Raw genomic sequence first — 12,203 nt, forward strand, 5'->3', positions numbered from 1 at the left:
TTTCACACATCCAAATACAAAAAGGTCAGGGGCTGGTTTACAGGTGACATTAGCAAACTGACAAAGAACGAAAGAATGAAACGACTCGCATTCACACAGTGCATTCCATGACTCGGGATGTCCCAAAGTGCTTCACAGCCACTGAAACACTGAAAGACATCTGAGGTGCAATCATTAGTTCTAATGTAGGAAAACCAGTTTAAGCTCTCACAACAGCAATTAAATAAATGACCTGATGATCTGTTTTGGTGATGTTGGTCAAGGGAAAAATATTAGCCAGAACACCAGGGAGAATTCCCCTGCTCTTTTTCAAGTAGTGGATGGGATCTTTTATGACTACGTGAGGGAGAAAACAGGATCTTGGTTTAGAGTTTCAGCCATAAGGAGGTGCCTCCAACAGTGCAGCACTCCCTCAGTACTGCACTGAAGTGTCAACCTTGGAATGTGGTCAAATCTTTGGAGTGGGACTTGAACCCACAATCTGCTGACTCAACAGGTAAGAGCACAAAGGCTAACACCGGAAACGCACATTATGATTATGACAACTAACATGCTTTTCTTTCTCATCCTTAACATGCAAAGACATCTCAGAGCACATTGCAGAAGTGTTGGGGAGAAACAGGTGCCAAGTTAAAAGATCGATTCAGGAGAGATCACCAAATATTTGGTCAAAGAGCAAAATAAAAGTAAAATACTACAGATGCTGGAAATCTGAAATAAAAACAGAAAGCGCTGGAAAAACTCAGCAAGTCTGGTAGCATCTGTGGAGAGCGAAACAGAACTGTTCTGATGAAGAATCATATTAGACTTGAAAAGTTAACTTGGTTTCTCTCTCCACAGATGCTGCCAGACCTGCCGAGTTTTTCCAGCATTTTCCACTTTTATTTGGTCAACGGGATTGGCTTTAAGAAGGGAGAGAAATGGAGAAGGATTTGAGAAGGGAATTGCAGAGGCACACACTCAGGCAACTGATGGTACATTCAGAAACATGCTCAGTATACCTAACAGACATCGGGTGGATACAGCAGCCAGCTTAATACTTTGGTGGGAGGCCAATCATTAGTCTGCCACTTAGCCAATGAATTTGTTCCTTACAACAGTTCAGCTGTTTTAACATCCGAATGAGCGACAGCATCAGTAACAGACTTGGCCATGACTCAAAAGTTACCAAGTGCCTTCACAATTAATTCATGATTCCCACACGGCCTCTCAGTCTGGTGTGGGTAGAAGCTGCATGGGCCATCTCACTGAAAAGACTGCAAATTAGCTCAAATACCATAACTCGGACTTAAAGACCATAAGGCACGGGAGCAGAAATAGGCCATTCGGCCCATCGAGTCTGCTCCACCATTCAATGAGATCATGGCTGATCTGATAATCCTTAACTCCACTTTCCTGTCTTTTCCCCATAACCCTTGATTCCCTTACTGATTAAAAAGCTGTCTATCTCCACTTGGAAAATACTTAACGACCCAGCCTCTACAACCCTGTATGGTAAAGAATTCCACAGATTCACTACCCTCAGAGAAGAAATTCCTCCTCATCTGAGATTATGCCCTCTGGTCCAAGACTCCCCAACAAGGGGCAACAACCTCTCATCATCTACCCTGTCAAGCCCCCTAAGAATCTTATATGTTTCAATAAGATTGCCTCTCATTCTTCGAAACTCCAATGAGTACAGGCCCAGCCTTCTCAACCTCTCCTCATAAAATCCCTCCATACCCGGGGTCAACCTAGTGAACCTTCTCTGGACTGCCTCCAATGCCAGTACATCTTTCCTTAGATAAGGGGACCAAAACTGTTCACAGTATTCTAGGTGTGGTCTAACGAGTGCTTTGCATAGTTTTAGCAAGACTTCCCTATTTTTATGCTCCATTCCCTTTGAAATAAAGGTCAACATTCCATTTGCCTTCCCTATTACCTGTTGAACTTGTATGTTAGCTTTTTAGGATTCATGCACGAGGACTCCCAAATCCCTCTGTGCTACAGCTTTCTGCAGTCTTTCTCCATTTAAATAATATTCAGCTCCTCTATTCTTCCTGCCAAAGTGCAGAAACTCACGTTTTCCTACATTATATCCTATCTGCCACTTTTTTTGCCCACTCACTTAACCTGTCTATATCCCTCTGTAGACTCCTTGTGTCATCCTCAACACTTGCCTTCCCACCTATTTTTGTATCATCTGCAAATTTGGTGATACATTCACTTCCCTCATCTAAGTCATTAATATATATTGTAAATAACTGTGACACCAGCACTGATCCCTGTGGCGCTCCACTAGTTACAGGTTGCCATCCTGAAAATGTCCTCCTTATCCCAACTCTGTTTTCTATTAGTTAGCCAATCCTCTATCCATGCTAACATACTACCCACAACACCATAGGCTCTTATCTTATTAAGTAGCCTCACATGCGGTACCTTATCGAACGCCTTTTGGAAATCCAAATATATTACATCTACTGGTTCCCCTTTATCTATCCTGCTTGTTACCTCCTCAAAAAAATCTAATAGATTTGTCAGGCACGATTTCCCCTTCATGAAGCCATGCTGACTGCTTGATTAGATTATTAGATTAATTCTAAATGCTCTGTTATTACATCCTTTATAATAGCCTCTAACATTTTCCCAATTACAGATTAAGCTAACTGGCCAATAGTTACCTGTTTTTTTGTCTGTCTCCCTTTTTGAATAAGGGTGTTACATTGGCAGCTTTCCAATCCTCTGGGACTTTTCCCCAGAATCTAAGAATTCTTGGAAGATTACTACCAGTGCATCCACTATCTCTGTAGCTACTTCCTTGAATATCCTAGGATGCAACCCATCAGGTCCAGGGGACTTATCAGCCTTTAGCTCCATTAGTTTCCCAAGTACTTTTTCTCTAGTGATAGTTATTGTATTTATTTCCTCCCCCTCTTTTGTCCCTTGATTATTTAGTACTGGAATGCTATTAGTGTCTTCTACCGTGAAGACGGAAGCAAAGTATTTATTCAACTCCTCTGCCATTTCCTGATTCCCCATTATTATTTCCCCAGCCTCATTCTCTAAGGGGCCTATGTTCACTTGGGGGTCTCTCTTCCTTTTTATATATTTAAAGAAGCTCTTATTGTCCGTTTTTATATTACTTGCTAGTTTACCCTCAAAGTTTATTTTCTCCCTCTATTATTTTTCAGTCATCTTTTGTTGGTTTTTAAAACTTTCCCAATCCTCTGGCTTACCGCTAATCCTTGTCACATTGCATGTCTTTTCTTTTAACTTGATACTATCTTTAACTTCCTTGGTTAACCATGGTTGGTTTATCCCCTTCCTAGAATCTTTCTTCCTCACTGGGATGTATCTTTGTTGAGAGTCATGAACTATTTTCTTAAACATCTGCCATTGTTCATCAACCGTTTTTTCTGCTAAAATCCTATCCCAGTCCACTCCAGCCAACTCTGCCCTCATTCCTTTGTAATTACCCTTATTTCTGTTTAGCACAGTTGCTTCCAACCCAAGCTTCTCGCACTCAAACTGAATGCTAAATTCTACCATATTGTGGTCACTGCTTCCTAGGGGATCTTTTACACTGAGATCATTTATTAAACCTGCCTCCTTACACATTACCAGATCCAAAATAGCCAGATCCCTGATTGGATCAACAACATATTGTTCTAGGAAACTATCCCAAATACACTATGAATTCTTACTCGTGGCTGCCTCTGCCAATTTGACTTTTCCAATCTATAAGAAGATTAAAGTCACCCATGATTAATGTACTGCCTCCTTCACATGCCCTCATTACCTCCTGATTTATTCTCTGTCCTACAGTATAGCTACTGTTCGGAGGCCTATAGACAACTCCCACCAAAGTCTTCTTCCCCTTGTTATTTCTTACCTCCACCCATATGGATTCTACACCTTCCGATCCAAGATCCTTTCTTACTATCGTACTTATTCCATCTCGTACTAACAAAGCTATCCCACCACCCTTTCCCTCCTGCCTGTCCTTTTGAAAAGTCACATACCCCTGAATATTTAGTTCCCAGCTTTGATCTCCCTGTAACCACGTCTCCGTAATGGCTATAAGATCATACCTTCTATTTGTGCCATTAATTCATTTATTTTGTTCCAAATACTATGTGCATTTAAGAGCCATTAATTTAGCCTTTTTACCATTTTTCACCCCCTTTGCCTATTTGCTGCTTTCTTTAATGTTTGTACACTCTGTCCCTTCCTGTCACTCTGGGTATCATTATCTAAATAGCTACCCGGCAAGGCTGCCATAGCTTTTTGCTTTGTAAGCCTTCGTACCCCCTTTCCAGAATGTATCCAAGCATCTCTCTGGTAAAGCATACTGCGATACATGGATTATATTGATAAACTGGAAAATTACCACATAATAAAAACCCGAGGCATTATAAAGGAGGGATTTAAGGGTAGAATGGTTGCTCAGGCACAAGAGAGCAGGGACCTGAAGCAGATGGTTGGGCATGCAGATCCCAGACTTGGTTGTCATCGCAATGCCATTTTCCTCACAAGCTGGCAAGCTTCAGGACCATCACAGCTGGATAGGTGACAGAAGGAACGCTGCGGAAACCCTACACACCCTACAGGCTACCTGCCAATCAACGTGAACTGCGACCTTGGGAAAAAAAGACACAGGTCAGAACAACTCAGAAATGAAGGTGAGATGGTATCAACCAGGAATGGACATAGATTCTTTCTCTAAACCTTTCCTAAGTGACCCAAAAATAGTCTGTTGTACTTCATTTCAACTTCGGCTCTATCCAGAAACAGTCACACTCTCTAACCGCCATGTAACAGAACTCAAAACGGCTATTCAACGTGTTGAGGGGAAGTCCACATTGTCTGGTTTTGACAGCCAGGATTAAAGGTTCAATACAAACAGACCGACTAAGACTCGCTGAACGTTAATGATTTCAACTTTTGCCCTATGATGATTCTATGAGACAATGGAATGCATCGACAGTTCTATGGTATTAACATATCTCAAGACAATTAAAACATTTATGTGCAGAGAAAGAAAGTCAGCAGCCAAACTGAAGCCCTGTTTCAGAACCTCTTTCTTCAGCAGCATTGATATTCACAAGACGTCACAAAATAACTTTAGATTTCGAGGCCATTCTGCCCAGCTTAGCTCATCCTTCCAGAGGAATAACAACTTTTTAAAATAAGTTCTAGTTAGAACAAAACTAAAAGGGCAAGAACTATGGAACCAAATGCTACTTTTATATCATAATTTGGAGAAACTTGAGGGAGTGCAAAATTTGGGGACGGAATCACAGGAGCTGGGATTTTCCGGCCCTGTCACAGGCGGGACCCACCACGGGCGAGGTAGCGCCCCAGCCAGAAGTCCATTGACTTGCGGCGGGACCAGAAGATCGTGGTGGCGGGCGGGTGTGGAAAATCCCGCCAGAATCTTACAGCACGGGAGGCCATTCAACCCACTGTGCCCATGTCAGCTCTTTGAAAGAGCTATCCAAGTAGTCCTACTCTTTCCTCAATAGCTCTGCAATTCTTTTTCCCCTTTTCAAGCATATGCCCACTCAATTTGCTTTTGAAAGCTATTAAATCTGCTTCCACCACTCAGGCAGTGCATTCCAAATCACAACTCACTGAGAGGAACAATTCTCATCTTCCTACTGTTTCTTTTGCCAATTATTTTAAATGTCTCCTCTGGCTACTGACCCCTCTGCCAGTGGAAACAGTTTCTCTCTATCTAGTCTATCAAACCCATTCATAATTTTGAACGCCTCTATCAAACCTCCCCTTAACCTTTTCTGTTCAAAGGAAATCAATACCAGCTTCTGTACTCTCACCACGTAACTGAAGTCCCTCATTCCTGGTACCATTCTGGCAAATCTCCTCTGCACCCTCTCCTAATGTATTAACATCCTTCCTTAAGCATGGTGTCAGGAACTGGACATTTTACTCCAGTTGAGGCCTAACCACTGATTTATAAATACCTATTCTTTGCTTTTCTACTCTATTACACAGAATCTTTGCAGTGCAGGAGGCCATTCGGCCCATCGAGTGCACTGGCTTTCTGAAAGAGCATTCTATCTAATCCCACTCCCCTGCCTTATCTCCGTAACCTTGCACATTCTCTCTTTTCAGATAACAATCCAATTCTCTTTCGAATATCTCAATCGAACCTGCCTCCACCACCCTTTCAGGAAGTTTGTTCCAGATTCCAACCACCCTCTGGATGAAAACATTTTTCCTCACATCACATTTATGCCTTTTGCCCATTATCTCGAATCTGTGCCCTCTAGTTCTTGATGCTCTCTTGAGTGGGAACAGTTCCTCACTACTTACCCTGTCACTATCCCTCAGGATCTTGAATACCTCTATCAAGTCTCCTCGCTGCCTTTTCTCCAAGGAAAACAGACCCAGCCTCTCCAATCTATCCTCATGGCTAGAGTTGTTTATCCCTGGAATTATTCTTGTGAATCTCCTCTGTACTCTCTCCAATGCCTTGACATCCTTCCTCAGGTATGGCGCCCAGAACTTGACGCAGTACTCCAGATGAGGCCTAACTAGTGTCCTATACAAGTTTAACATGACCTCCTTACTCTTGGACTCAATGCCCTATTAATAAAAAAACCTTATGTTTTATTAAATGCGTTAATATGCTTTATTAACTGCTCTCTCAACATGCCCTGCCACCTTCAATGACTTATGTACATATACATCGAAGTCCCTTTGTTCCTGCATCTCCTTTAGGGTTTCTCCCTTTATTTTGTACTGTCTCTCCATATTCCTCCTGCCAAAATGAATTACTTCACACTTCTCTGCATTGAACTTCAACTGCCATTTGTCTGCCCAATCCACCAATATGTCTATGTCTTTTTGAAATTCAAGATTATCCTCAAGGGTTGACCATGCTTCCAATCTTCATATCATCCGCAAATTTTAAAATCATGCCCTGCAGTCTAGGTGATTAATATATATCAAGAAGAGCAAGGTCCCAACACTGATCCCTGGGGAACTCCACTTCCTCCAATCTGAAAAACAACCATTTATTACTACTCTCTGTTTCTTGTCACTCAGCCAATTTCTTTTCTAAGTGCCTACTTTCCCTTTTATTCCATGACCTAGAATTTAGCTCAAGTCTATTGTGTGGCACTGTATCAAATCCCTTTTGAAAATCCACATACACATCAAAAACACTGCCCTTAACAACCTTCTCTGTTACCTCTTGCAAGTTAGTTAAACATGATTTTCCTTTAATGACTCCATGCTGGCTTTCCTTAATTATCCCACACCTGTCTAAGTAAATATTGATTTTGTCCCAATCTATAGTTTCCAGAAGTTTCCCTACCACTGAAATCAAATTAATTGGTTTGCAGTTGCCAGTTTTATCCTTGCACCCCTTTTTGAACAAGGGTGTAACATTTGCAGTTCTCCAGTCCTCCAGCATCACCCTTGTGTCTAAGGAAGACTGGAAGATTATCACCAGTGCCTTTGAAATTTCCACTCTCTCCTCCTTCAGTATCCTCGGATGTATCTCATCCAGTCCTGGTGCCTTATCAATTTTAAGTAAAGTTAGTCTAACACCTCCTCCTTCTCAATTGTAAATTCCTTGAGTGTACCAGTTACCTCCTCTTCACCTCGGCCTGGGTAGCATCCTCTTCCTTTGTAAAGACAGATGCAAAGTACTCGTTTAATACCTCTGCTCCTTCTCCATCCTCCACATGCAAGCCTCCTTTTATCCCTGGAAAAACTCAGCAGGTCTGGCAGCATCTGCGGAGAGGAACACAGTTAACGTTTCGAGTCCGTATGACTCTTCAACAGAACTAAGAGTCATGAGTCATACGGACTCAAAATGTTAACTGTGTTCCTCTCTGCAGATGCTGCCAGACCTGCTGAGTTTTTCCAGTTATTTTTATTTTTGTTTTGGATTTCCAGCATCTGCAGTTTTTTGCTTTTATCCTTTTATCCCTAATTGGTCCTACCCTTTTTTTTAAAAAAAACAACTTTTTATTATTTACATGCTTATAAAAAACCTTGGGATTGCCTTTTATGTTAGCAGCTAGTCTCTTTGCTTGCTTGTCTGATTAGTTTTTTTCACTTCCCTCCTGGTCCTTCTATATTCAGCCTGATTGCTCATTGTTTTTTCCGACCTGACATCTGTCGTAGGCGCATGTCTTCCTTTTCATCTTCACCTCTATCTCCCTCGTCATCCAGGGTGTCCTAGGTTTTTTTTGTCCAACCTTTCCCATTCAAAGGAATATACCTTTTCATTGCTTGCAATACTAACTCTTTGAAGGTGGCCCATCATTCAGCCGCTGTCTTTTCCACCAACATTTGATTCCAACTCACTTGACTCAAATGCATCCTCGTTCCATCGAAGTTGGCTTTCCCCCAGTTAACTATCCCTGCTCTGGATTGCTCCTTGTCCTTCTCCATGACCAATCTAAAAAAGCCTTCAAGAGAAAAAAACAGCCTAACTTCTCCAGCCACTTTCAAGGATTTAATAAGTGAACCCCCAATCCTTGCTTGTCCAGCATTTTCTTTAAAAGGCCAAGGCGAAGAATCAGTTTCTAACTAAAGACAAGATTATGCCACCAACCCCACAGACATGAGAAACTAAAATTAAATATCTCAGAGTAAAGTGCTGGATCTCAATTCCTGTACACACATCATACCCAATGCATCAATCGAGTGTCACAATAAATTCTGAACTTTGATGCAGACAAAATTTGATTTTCACAAACTGTATTGAAAAGCCCTTTTTTTTAAACCTCTTAACCAATTAGAATAGGCCCAAGACTAATGCCGATCGCACAGCTACATACCATCATTCAAATCTTTGCCAACAGATACACAGTCAACCCCCAAAAAATGTCAGAAAGATGGCCAACAATGCTTCAAAACCTAAGTTCTGAATTCCTACCTTGTCGTCACTTAACATTTCTTGTTGATTTACTTCAATTTTTCATAACATTATCTTGGGGTTTGGAGAAGAGGTTGGCAAGTTTCTGGTCTCCTGTTGGGATACAGTTTCATGGGAATTCCTTCACCATCACTACACACCCCCACCCTCGCCATCCCACCTAAGTGCCCATTCCCCAGTGAAAGTTGTCAGGCTATTCTGGGACTCTCATAGAATAGTTACAGCCCAGAGCAGGTTAATGAAATGCAATGATGGTGTTGCTCTCAACATTTTTCTTGATCTTTATTGCCAGACAAATCCACATCAGATGTTCCTCTGGAATATGTTGAGCACTTCCCATACTTTGGCAGCCACGAGTCCCAAAAGGTCACCGTTGACGAGGAGATCCAACACCGGATCAGCTGCACCAGCTTAGTCTTCTACGGCATCAAATGTTTGACACGAAGACCTCCGCAAGTCAACAAAAGTTCTAGCGGTTATCATCAGCACACTCCTGTGCTGCAGTGACACCTCGACTGTACATTAGCGACACACAAGAGGGCTAGAGAAATTCCATCAGCAATGCCTTCACCACATCCTTCGAATTCAACGGGAGGACCATTGAACAAACTCTAGTGCCCTTCATGAAGCCAGCTCCACAAGCAGTCAGGCAAAGCCCCTGCAAAGTCAACCTCAATGGACTGGACACCGTGTCTGGATGGCCAAAAACTGTCTTTCCCGCCAAGTCCTGTTCTCTCAACTGGGGAATGTTCTAGGGGAGGACAAAGAAAACGCTTCAAAAGACACTTTGAAGCTCTCCTTGAATGGCAGCATTGACCTTAATGACTGGGGGCAGCTTGCTGTCAATCACGCAGAATGGCAACAACTTCTCCATCAAGCAGCACCACACTTGGAGTCACAACATCTTAACGATGAGGCAGAGCAGTGGCAGAGAAGGAAAGAAAGCAAATCCTGCACTCCGGACCCCATTACCTCGTGGGACATCCTGCCCCTTATGCCCAAAGTTCTGCGAGTCAAGGATCGGCCTGTTCAGTCACATAAAGACCCATGGCAGAAACTTGCGACCCGAAGTAAAGGCCATCCTCAAATCAAGGGGCAGCTGATGGCAACAACATAGATGGAGGCCATTCGACCTGTTGTGTCCATGCTGGCTCTCTGCGAGAGCAACTCTGCTGGCTCCACTCCCCACCTTTTTCCCGTAACCCTGCAACTTTTTGCTTTTCAGAAAATTATCCTATTCCCTTTTGAAGGGCATGCTGAATCTGCCTCCACCACCACACACTCGGGCAGTGTATTCCAGATCCAAACAATTCACTGTGTAAACCAGTTTTGCTTCTTGTTGTTGCTTTTGATTCTTTTGCTAATCACTTTAAATCTGTCTCCTTTGGTCCTTCCACCAATGAGAACAGTTTCTCCCTCTCTACTGTGTCCAGACCCATGATTTTGGACACCTCTATCAAATCTCTCAACCTTCTCTTCTCCAAGAAGAACAGTCCCAGCATCCAACGCCTTAGGTATGTGCAACTCTTGCAAGTCGCTGAATAGTGTGTCACACAGCATTTACACCTTTAAAGCAAGCAACAAACCATTAGTAGAACTCATCAAGACTGTTGTCCACCATTCCTGAAAGTGAACTGACTAAACCCTTGCGAGAATGGGTGATCCTACCAAACACTTTACAATGTAAAACTTTCACCATCACACAAGGATGCAGAGTACAACTACCCCAACCCACCTACACCAATTAGTAGAATCAACACCTTAAATTGTCTCTCATCTAGTATCTTGAAGTAATTACACATTTCAGATATACATCATACTGAACAATAAAATCCGATACTTAAAAACGGAACTGGCAAAGTTTCCAAGCCAAAATGGCTTCAAAGCCAAACACCTACGTTTTTAGGATGTGAGCAAAACTGGCACAATTTATTGCCCATTCCTGAGAGAGGCAACCAAGTCTCTGGTGAGGCCACTTCAGAGGGCACTAAGAGTTGAGCACTTCGTGGAGGGTTGGGGTCAAGCAAAGGCCAGACTGGGTAAGGATGGACGGTAGAGACTATATTTCATTTAAATAGTGCCTTTCACAACCTCAGGGTGTCCCAGAGCATTTCACAGCCAATGAAATACTTTGTCATTTACTGTTATAAAAGCTGGAGATGAGGCAACCAATCTGTGCACAGCAAGCTCCCACAAGCAGCAATGTGACAATTAGCTGACAATCTGTTTTAGGGAAATTGCTTGAGGGATAAATAGTGACCATTTTTATGACAATTCGGCATCTTTGATTCTCTGATGACAACTCACAAATTAACAGGTTTATTGGATTCAGTATCTCAAGTTTTCCATAGTGGGATTTGAACTCTAAACATCTGCATTGCTAGCTCAGTATGCTACTGCACCATTTTAGCTCATGCTGAATTAAAAATAGTCAAAAAATTGCCATCAACTGCAAATGCATAAAACAGTGAGCAAAATAGTACCAAAATAATGGAAACTAGCAAAGAAGTCATAGAGTTGCAGTTACCTGGGGTTGCTGGTGTTAGAGGTGACAGAGAGATCTCTTGGAGGGACAGTCAGCCACATGGTTTGGGGTCATCATTCACAGGCAGGGGAAAATCCTCAACCTCCAGAGTTTACTGAAAACAGAAAAATGAAAGAAATATTGTGCTGGGAGGGACTGGATATTTTTGGAGCCCTTCAGAGTTGCCACACATGCAAATGGAGTTTAGTATTCAGCACCACAGCTAGCCGCAATGTGTGCCATACACCTCTCCTCTCACCATCTCAATTTATGCTCACCCACCACTGGCACAGTCCTGCCTGCAGAGGTTCCAATGTTGCAGGACAGATTACAATCTGATCTCGTGTCTCCCGCTGGACCATTTGCGAGGACAGACTTTCTTTTATTCTATTCTTTCACGGGACACGGGCATCGCTGGCAAGGCCAGCATTTGTTGCCCATCCCCAACAGCTCAGCCAATTCAGAGAGCAGTCAAGAGTCAACCATGTTGTTGTGGGTCTGGAGTCACATGTAGGCCAGACCAGGTAAGGATGGCAGGTTTCCTTCCCTAAGGAACTTTAGTGAACCAGATGGGTTCTGAGACTAGCTTTATATATCAGGTTTATTAATTGAATTTAAATTTCACCAGCTGCTGTAGTGGGATTTAAACCCATGTCCCCAGGGTATTAGCCTCCGATTATTATCCCAATGACATTAACACTACCACATCATATCCCCACATTTAAAAATCCAAATAGTACTGAACCAGCTGTGTGTGTGGGTGGGTGGGTGGGTGTGGGTGAG

General features: G+C 42.6%; 1 protein-coding gene across 4 annotated transcripts in view; it reads right to left on the reverse strand.

The window, feature by feature from the left end:
* The window catches only part of LOC144670130 (casein kinase I-like), a 192,347-nt gene extending 180,812 nt beyond the window's left edge, over nt 1–11,535 (reverse strand). For all 4 annotated transcript variants that reach the window (XM_078532585.1, XM_078532587.1, XM_078532584.1 and 1 more), the window contains exon 1: nt 11,424–11,535. The gene's annotated coding sequence lies outside the window, so the exon portion shown is untranslated. The remainder of the gene's footprint in view (nt 1–11,423) is intronic.
* Between the last annotated feature and the right edge of the window lie 668 nt (nt 11,536–12,203).

This window comes from Cetorhinus maximus, chromosome 30 (genome assembly GCF_964194155.1).
Source record: "Cetorhinus maximus chromosome 30, sCetMax3.hap1.1, whole genome shotgun sequence".
Taxonomy (NCBI): domain Eukaryota; kingdom Metazoa; phylum Chordata; class Chondrichthyes; order Lamniformes; family Cetorhinidae; genus Cetorhinus; species Cetorhinus maximus.